Source organism: Apodemus sylvaticus, chromosome 11 (genome assembly GCF_947179515.1).
Source record: "Apodemus sylvaticus chromosome 11, mApoSyl1.1, whole genome shotgun sequence".
In the NCBI taxonomy this organism is placed as follows: Eukaryota; Metazoa; Chordata; class Mammalia; order Rodentia; family Muridae; genus Apodemus; species Apodemus sylvaticus.
This window is the reverse complement of record NC_067482.1, coordinates 30,639,471-30,649,712: the sequence shown is the minus strand read 5'-3', so window position 1 is coordinate 30,649,712 and position 10,242 is coordinate 30,639,471. Positions and strand designations below refer to the sequence as shown.

General features: G+C 36.9%; 1 non-coding gene across 1 annotated transcript; it reads right to left on the bottom strand.

Moving 5' to 3' along the window:
• Positions 1-4,482: 4,482 nt before the first annotated feature.
• On the bottom strand, positions 4,483-4,625 carry LOC127696957 (U4 spliceosomal RNA). The gene has a single exon (XR_007980380.1). It is a non-coding gene; the product is annotated as a U4 spliceosomal RNA (small nuclear RNA).
• Positions 4,626-10,242: the final 5,617 nt, after the last annotated feature.

The window sequence follows — 10,242 nt, the reverse complement described above, 5'->3', positions numbered from 1 at the left end:
GCGCTCATAGATGATAGAAAAGAACATTGTATCCAAGGACATAGAATAGCATTGCTATGTCCTATATGAAGTAGGTGCTGGGTAACTACTCATCCAATAGAAGAGAAAACACTCTTAAATATTATTCAGTTTTATGAGTAGTTATAATAGGAAATGTTATAAGAGGAAACTAAAAAAAAAAATTTAACAGTTGGGCTGGAGAGATGGCTCAGAGGTTAAGATCACTGACTGCTCTTATAGAGGTCCTGAGTTCCATTGCCAGCAACCTCATGTTGGCTCACAACCATCCATAATGGGATCTGTTGCGCTCTTCCGGTGTGTATGAAGACAGCTACAGTGTACTCACATATACAAAATGAATAAATAAATCTTAAAACAAAACAAAACAAAAACTCATGTTCCTCTCTTGTTTCTCTCCTGCTGTTTCTCTGCTTCCTTTCCTAACTCTCTTCCCCACTCCCCGCCCCATCTTTCCGCATACTCATGGCCCGCCTCTACTCATGAACTCTTCTACTCCTCTCCTCTCTTCTCCTCTCCTCTCCTGCTCTCCTTTCCTCTCCTCCCTTTCTTCCTCTTCCCTTCTCTCTCTCCCTTTCTCTGCCTTTCTCTGCCTCTACTATACTCTTAACTCCCCTCCTCTTGCCCTAAATAATCTCTATTGTATACTAAAAAAAAAAAAAAAAGCAGTTATAATAATGAAAACAAAACCGCCAATTGTAGGAAAATAGGGAATTTTCAAGTTTGTTATTAGTTCCAAATTCTCACACAGAATTTACTGAAAATCGGTAGACTGTTATGATCATTTTCTATAAAATTTGAGTAAATGAAATAAAAAACAAACCAGCAGATAGTATTTCTGACAGCAGACACACTATCGTGATACTGATTCTGATATCTGCTATCTGTAGTTATTTCATTTTCTCTTGTTAATTTACTCTATCTTCTAGTTATAATTTAAAATTATTATAGATAAGGTATCATACGGAGGTTCAAGACATGTTTGCAACACATGACACTGTTTAATAGTTAAAGTTGTTATAATAGTTAAAGTAGTTAAATATCTTCTCTCTCATTGTTGATATATATATTCATAAATATCTCACTTCCTATATTTGACCTCTGCTCAAAATACGTATTTCATTTCATCTAATGGACAAGTTAATATTAAATCTTATTATGTAGAGAAATACAAATTCTGTACTTTTTCAGCAATTAGCTCTACAAATAAATTCAGCATGAAAAATAATCTTGTGAGGTTTTGTGTTTTAACTCATAAGCACAAGAGGTTCCTTTTTATAAAGGAAAGGGTAGGTTTAGACTATGAGAACCACACAGGAGAAAGTAATTTCCTGGGTTTGGGGATATGCCTATATAGCTGCAAATGTTAGAAATCCTGAATCCAAATACAAACATTATATTATACTTATCAAAATATTGCTCTTTTTCATAAATTGACTTTTATGACATCTCATAACTGGAAAAGTTTGTCCTTCTGAAATGAATTTATATTTCAAAATTAATGATATAATCAACAAAAGTTATCCTACAGTGAATGATAGAGGAAAGTTTATAGATATCTGTTAACGCTTGAGAACTGGCACAAGAACATACTGAAACAAATTTAAGGAAAATGCAAATATCTAGTCACTTATCTCAAAAGGAGATATAAATAACCATTAATTTTGCTTTATTAAAACAACTGATTTTTCTTTATTTACATTTCAAATGATTTCACCTTTCTGGGATATTCCCCTCCCTGAAAGTCCAATAAGCCTTCCTCCTTCCCCTTGTTCCCCAATCAACCCCTTCCTGCTTCCCTGTCCTGGTATTCCCCTACACTGCTGCACTGAGACTTTCTAGGACCAGGGGCCTCTCCTTCCTTCTTCTTGGGCATCATTTGATATGTGAATTGTTTCTTGAGTATTACAAACTTCTGGGCTAATATCTGCTTATAAGTGAGTGCATACCATGTGTGTTCCTCCTCTTGGGTGCCCTTGCAGCCCTAGTGTGCTTTGCCCCAGATTGTGTCTGTGAACCAGATGGTGCCCATTTGCTCCTTCAGGGAGTGCTGAAGGGTGTATGCTGCAGGGACATTTTCTGCATGCTGATCACTCTGCTTGGCAGCTGATCTCCCAACTGGGTTGGTGCACACAAGGCTAGCCTAGCTGCTCAGGCCCTGAGTCTAGGAAAAAGCCTGGGAGGCAAGGGTCCGAGCAAAGCTCCCTTTGGGCTATTACTGTTAATTGGGTCTGTCAGGTGGCCAGGATGGAGGGCTTGTGTGGACACTCCCTGAAAGTGCTGGGAGAGTCTGCTGGGCTAACAACCTCCTGGGCGGGTTGACACACAGATGACCCACCGATCAGCCCAGTTCTTGGGGCCAGTCCAGGGCCTGTTGGGGCCTAGACCCCTGATATGTTAGCCTCGGGCTATGCCTGTTATCTGGCTTTGCCTGCTAGAGCTCTCTGGCGTCCTTTAGGCAAAATGGTGGCGTGCCCGCTGGCCCAGGCAAAAAACCTCCTGGCTGGGTTGGCACCCCGATGCCCCCCCCCAACAGCCCAGGGCCTGGGTGCAGGCCAACGCCTGTCGGTCTTAGACCCCCACGATGTTGGCCTCGGGTTATGTTTGTGTACCTCAGTCTGTCTGATCTCTCTGGAGTCCAAGAACCAAGATGGAGGCAAGTCTCTCCTAACTGGCGGGAGGCAGAGTTCTGAAGTGGCTTCTGTGCGGTGAAAGGCACCGTAAATCCGCCGCTACTTGCAGCGCGGCTGGTCAGTGAAGGTCAGTGGTCATGGGCGCAAGGCCTGCCTGGACCCTGTCATCTTGGTTCCACTGCTGATGGCCCTTCAGCTGGACCAGTCACTGCTGCCACTGCTGCCGCAGCCCTGAGTGTTTATTTTTATTAATTATTTTACTTGTTTACATTTCAAATGGTATCCTCTCCCTGGTTTCTGATCCATGAACTGCCCCTCCCTTCCCCCTCCACTTTTCCTCTAAGAGTGTACACCCCTACCCACCCATCCATTCCTGCCTCACTCCTCTAGCATCCTTTTCTCTGAGGAATCAAGCCTACACAGGACAAAGATTCCCTCCTTCCACTTAGGGAAGACAAGGGAGTCTGTTGTTATATATGTAGAGGGAGTCATGTATACTCTTTGGTTGGTAGATTCATCCTGGTAGCCTCTTTTATCTCTAGTGTTTTTGTTTTTCTATTGGTTTCCCCCACCCTGCCCCATCTTTCTAAAGCATATCAGGGTATAATCTTTGAATAATTGAATGATCTCATGATTTTCACTTCTCTAATGTTTACATAATGTCTTACTACGTAAGATGACATTATAAAATTCTAAAATATTTTAATGTTTTCTCATAACTCTTCTGATAGATTTCAAACTCTCTAGTCATCATTGCTCTCTGCCAAAAAATCATTTCATTCCCTGTTTCGGCAAGTTTGGGTTTCCCAGTGCTGCCTTCTTGGAATACTTACACTCTATCTCCCCCTTGCAGCTTCAAGGAAGCCAAGCCATCTTTGATATTCAGACCCAAAAGAAATGTGAACTCTAAATTACTTTCTTGTCAAAGGCCATGTTCAAGGCCAGGTACTTGTTAGGTTAGCTCACATACCTCTAATAGTGTATAAGAGTAAGAAACTGACTTTGTTTTGGAAAGATAAAAGTACCTGAGGGACTTAGATGTTCCCCATCTCTCCCTTTACATTCTTCATGGCTGACTACAGCCATTATAGTATATCTCCCTTAATATTCTAGGAACTAAGAATGATTTCTTTGGGTATATCTGTCATTCTGCCTATGATGACTAGTCCTCCTAATGGAGGTTCCTGGGACCTGAGAGCCTGTGATCCTACTTCGGACTGTTGCTGTTTCTCTCCTAAAATGGCTAATATGATGGTTAACTCAATACAACTTTCCTATTATATGAACATGTCAGTCTTTCTAACAGCTACCACTGTGGTATATTAAATGTTGAATAAAATTCTCAAATAATTAACAATTTTTATAAATAAAGTCTAATAATAAATATTCTACTCTAAAATCTCTGCTCTCAAAGGAAAATAATGTTTACATAAAAATCTAGATTAGAAAAGGCATCTATCTCTAGAAATATTGACCATATCATCTGAAAGAGAAGACAAATGCTTTTGCTGTGTTCTGGGACTATTCCCAGTCCAGGAGTCATGAAATAGTGTCTTCTACAAATCTAATTAGAGTAAGTCTTACACTTGGCTAAAACTCAATAATCTGCCATAAAAGAAGAACCTGGAGAGTTATGTACCTTTATATTTTTAATTAATGGAAATATTGTTAAGCGGTGCTTATTTCATTTTTATGACACTGTGCTAGGATTAGATTCCAGGCTAAGAAACAGAACTAAAATTTTGTTTGATGCCCAATGATTAAGCTTCACTTTTGTTACAGGGAGTACATCTTTTTTTGGTTTTATATTTTTTGAACCACAGTTATTGAGTTTCTGAAGAGACTGTCAAAAATTGCCAGTGGCCAACTATATTGCAAGTTGTCATGGTGGAGTATTGTGAAAAGATTTCAATTAGCAATAATCACAGACTCAGATAAACCTCATTGGCTGCAATACTGCAGGTGCACAAAGCTTGCTACAGACAGTGCTATTGATGCAATATATTCCTCTAATAATTACTTTCTAAGTAAGAAACAGAACTGAACTTCTGTTTGATGATCAATAAGCAAACTTCAGTTCTGTTACAGACAGTATTGGTAATGAAATAAAAATACTCAATGAATACATGGTATTCAATGTATTTTGTCAGCAATTTATGATACCTTCTCATTTGCACATAATAAAGGCTGCTCAATTTCGTCACAAATTACATACTTGAAGATTCTCTATTATAATGCTAAAAGATAAACATTATATTCTTTTTCTTCACGTGTCCAGTAAAATGTTAATTATGATAAAATTTATAAGAAGGTGGTATATGTATATATGAGCTGAAACAGGAGCATACATCTCATATATACTTTTTACCATTCTTACTGTGATAGTGTGAAGATAAATATTGCCTGGTAAATTGTTCAAAATGAAAAAATATCATTCAGAGTATGCGTTAAATGATATCTTGACGGACATATCAAGAATATTTTAAAGTAAACAAGCCATTTTCTATGGAATTTTGTTGGGATTCAAATGCAGTGAGAAAGGCTGAAATGAGATATAAGGTCCTATTACAAATGGGAAGTTAGAGAGGATGGACATTTCCTAAAGTGCTGAATTGTTGAGCCCATCTTCATTGACATATTTTCAGCACCATTCCTATGCCTAAGGCTTAGCAATTATTGCAGAGGTGGTAGGATGGAATAGGACTATTGTAAGAGCCACAGAAGAGTTTTACTGTGAGATTGCAACTTCTAGGAAATCCAGAAGCTACAGCCATAAAAACTTGCCAGCATGACTACTGAAATATGAGTTTAATGTGATGGCATCATTAGACATGCTAATACAGATGAGGTGGGTGAGAAACCTTCAGGATATTGCCGTTTTACAAAATGACTGCAGCCAGATAAAGAATGCTGGGGATGAGGTACATAGTCCTACAAGAGACAGGAGGACCATGTTAATTTGTTATTCAATAGTAAATTATCATCACAAAAAATCATATATTTAATACTAAAATTATATTGTCTGAAGAGATTCTATTTATATATTGAGAAATTTCTATCTACATTCATATCTACCCCTTTGTCTTTACCCATATCTATCTATCCCATGATAAAATTAACAGACCACATAAAGCTCAAGAAGAAAGAAGACCAAAGTGTGGGTGCTTCAGTCCTTCTTATAAGGGGGAACAAAATACACTCACAGGAGCAAATAAGGAAATAAATTGTGGCGCAGACACTGAAGGAAAGACCATCCAGAGACTTCCCTACCTGGGCATTCATCCCACATAGAGTCCCCAAATGCATAAAATATTGTGGATGCCAAGAAATGCATGCTGACAAGAGTCTGATATAGCTGTCTCCTGAGAGGCTCTCCCAGAGCATGACAAATACAAGGTGGATGCTCACAGCCAGCCAACCATTGGACTGATCATGGGTTCCCCAAAGGAGGAGTTGGAGAAAGCACTGAAGGATCTGAAAGGGACTGAAAACACACAGGAAGAAGCATAATATCAAACAACCAGACTCCCAGAACTCCCAAGGACTAAACCAGCAACCGAAGAATAGACACGGAGGGACTCATAGCTCCAGCCGCATATGTAGCAGAAGATGGCCTTGTTCGACATCAATAGGAGGAGAGGCCTTTGATCCTATGAATGTTCAATGCCCCAGTATAGGGGAATACCAGGGTGGGGAGGCAGGAATGGGTGGTTTGGGGAAACACCCTCCTAGAAGCATGGGGTTGGGAGATGCAATAAGGGGATTCTGAAGGCAAAACCAGGAAAAAGGAAAACATTTGAAATATAAATAGAACATCCAATACAAAAAGACTAAAAAAATTTATCTTCATGCTACCACATATATATACACACAGTATATGTACTCTCTCTCTCTCTCTATATATATATATGTAAATGTAATATGTATATGTACAAATTACATATGTACATATTAAATATGTATATGTAAATGTATATAATATATCTATGTATATCTGCACCTACATCTACATTTCTATCTATATCTAAATTCTATCCAACTACATCTGTCACAGATATCTGCATTTATATCTATCATCTCTCCATATCAAATCTAGATAGATAGATAATAGGTAGATAGATCAATAAATAGATAGACAGACAGACAGATAGATCGATCGATAGATAGATAGATAGATAGATAGATAGGATAAAGAAATTATATAGAGATTGTGCCTTCTGTCAGCCTTTGAGTGGGAATTTCAGACCTCGAGTATAGCCACTACTTCCCACCTAGGGTGCAATCTGGCCCATTGTTCTTCAAGAACCTGCAGTTTCCTGAGAGGTTCCAGCCTTTGGCAGAAGGGTTTTCCCCTACCTATATATTTGGAGCCCCCCATTGAAACTTTGAGCCCTGATCAGAAAACTTGTCTTGGCTCCTCATTTCTCTTGCAGGTCCATTCTGTTTCATCCCCAACTTTCCTTCCAGGTAACCTGTTCAATGTAACTACAGGCAGTTACAAGAAATGAGACATTATTTATATATTTCATATATGTATGTATGTAGATAGGTCCTATATATTCATTGGATCTATGTAACCTATATATATTAACATATATATATATATGCATATGTGTGTATGTGTGTGTGTATATATATATATATATATATATATATATATATATATATATATAGAGAGAGAGAGAGAGAGAGAGAGAGAGAGAGAAAGAGAGATGATTGTTAGATATGTAGAGATAAACACAACAATATAGGTGATATGTAGATTTAATTATATTTTTCTCTCTATACAGTATATATAATTACATATATAGATAAAAGTGAATATATACATATATACATGTATATACACATATATATCTAATATATGTGTTTGCATGTTTCTATATATACAGGTGAAATATATATATGTGTGTGTGTTTCTGTGTGTGTGAGTGTGTTTTTGTGATTGTTTTTGTGTAGTACATGTATCCATATAATGGGAAAATAGCCTATAAATTACAAAGACATCAAGGAGGTGTACATAAGATTGCTTTGAGGGAAAAAATTGGAAATTATAATGTAAAATTATAAAAGAACAATTTAGGAAAAGCCAAATATCTTTATGGTCCAGACAGTCTTCTAGGTTATAGAGAGATATATGGTGGCTGGGAATATCTAATATTCTTCTGTTTTCTAGGCTACTCAAAGATAGATAGAGGCCTCATTCAAACATGTTCATGATATTTCCTATAAAGCATAGAAAGAGATTCTTGCCTCACATTTTAGTAGACATAAATTGTTATCTTTATAAAAATTGAAAATTTTAAAATTTTCTGAAAAATTAATATCTGTAACATTTTCAATTATCCTTTGAGAACAATGATAAAAATAAGAAATAATGGTACATTCTCTTTCCAGAGATTCTGCAGAATGCTATGTGAAAAAAATTTCCTTATCTTTAACTTCCCAGTGATCACTGAAAAAATATCACTACAAAAATGAGACTGATTTCTCTGTGCTGCATCTGAATCTATGGCACACTATATGCTAGTGGATGTTGTACAGTTGAAAATTCAAAAAGCAATGGCTGGCCAAATAGCAGAGCAAGGATGGACTTAGCTATTTAAATAAAAGTGAGAAAGGAAAGTCCAGTCATGCTTGCAGTGGGTGGATAGAGGGTCATTAAGCAACAGGGGCTCATCACTTGATTTTTCAAGAAGCATCTTCTCCATGCACTCAGCAGGTAATACCAGCCATTCCATCAGTGATAGTCCCAGGGACATCCACTTAGGCATAACTACCACTTTTGAGGAATTTCATATTTGCCAAAAAATACTAGGCTTTGGACAGTATTATAGCCCCTATATACGTGCCACACAACTTCTATACAGGGACAAGATTCTTTAAAATTATACTGAAACATGTTTCTCCAGGGTCAGGGGACAAGACAAATGAGCATTGTAGTTACAGGAGTTCAAGCGAAAATAGATGAAGGAACGAGGAAAGACAATGTAAGTAAAATCATAAAATGAATTTTATGTATCATTAATTCTGATAACTGATTCTATTGCTTTGGAAAATTATTATGGCAGTCTGCTACAAAATGCTTAACCTGATTTAATTTCAGGACACATTTGTTGGCAAATCAGTAGAAAGCAATATTTTTAACCAATGAAGTAAATCTAATTTGGATTTCAAGTGCACGAGGAGGAAAAGAATGACAAAGGAAGAGAAAGAGAGTAAGACAAATAATGAAGTGGAAGGAGTCATCTCTAACAATGGCATTTGTTGTTCCTAGACACAAGGAGGAAGTAAGAACTTCTTTACAGAAAGCCTATAAAGCCATCATGTGTCATGTGTCCAGGGATTACTTCATTGCCATTAAACAGAATAATTTTTCCAGAGACCAGATAATGGCTTTAAGTTCTATTAGATTACATAGAAAATGTCTCATTATAAAAGAGATTGCAAAATTCACTGCCACTTTGTACTGACCAGTGACTTTAGTTTAGAAAGTCTTCAGTTTCTCCAGTGGTTTCATCACAAAAGCTGATCAACATGGATTTCTAAAATGTAACATTTTAATGAGCTTGGGTTTGTTTTCTTCCATTACCCATAACAAATACTGATAGTGTAAGTATGTTTTCTTCGCACAGACAAAACTCAACATCTCTAATTTCCCATTGGCTCATTGTAGTAGACTTGGAAATGTGAAAGCAAGAGATGTATGTGCACATCAGCTGGTTAGGTCCATGTACCACTTACATATTTATGGCTGCTCTCCTTATTTATTTCTTCCTAGAGCAATTATCAATAATAGCAGCAAATAAAACTCTCCATAACAATTGACCTAAAGCCAGGACTAGGTCAGTGTCACTCAAAGGCTAATGGACACCAGTAGCCAGTAGTTCATAAACATTCCACTGGACATTGTTAAGAAAGCTCAAGATTTTAAGTGTGCGTGTATGTGTATATGTGTGTGTGAGTGTGTGTGTGTGTGTGTGTGTGTGTATTGATAGGCGATAAAGTGAATTAACATGGATTATTTGAATGTTGAAGATTTGAGATTACATCAACAAACCAAGATTTGATTTTCTGTGTGATGTATCTTCTAATGCAATCAAAACTGTAAATAAATGAATGTACATACTTACTGAATTGTATACACTACAACTTCTATCATTACTTCAAAATGTTTTAAAATTTTGATCACAATAAATAAGTAGATATATAAATAAATAGATAAATTTAAAAAAGTGATCAGTTGCAGGCCACCATAATTGTTTTTTTTTCCATCTTCAGGTGTGACCCATATTTCTTATACAGAAATAGGTATGAAAAGTTAACTCATTTATATAACCATAATATAATTGAGCAAGGAAAGTCCAGTACTTACAAAATGGCAGAGGAATGAATATTTTCCATGGAAAAGAGGAATCTTTGTGCATCTTTTAAGAACAATCTGTTCATCCTCTGATGAAGAAAAACTTCTGACCTTGTACTTCAAAAGATCCAAGTCAAATTGCTGAATAGAATGGAAGTCTTTTTTGTATTCCTCACAAAATATCCAAAATGCACTATGTACAGTTTGAGAGCCAGGCTTCTATCATGC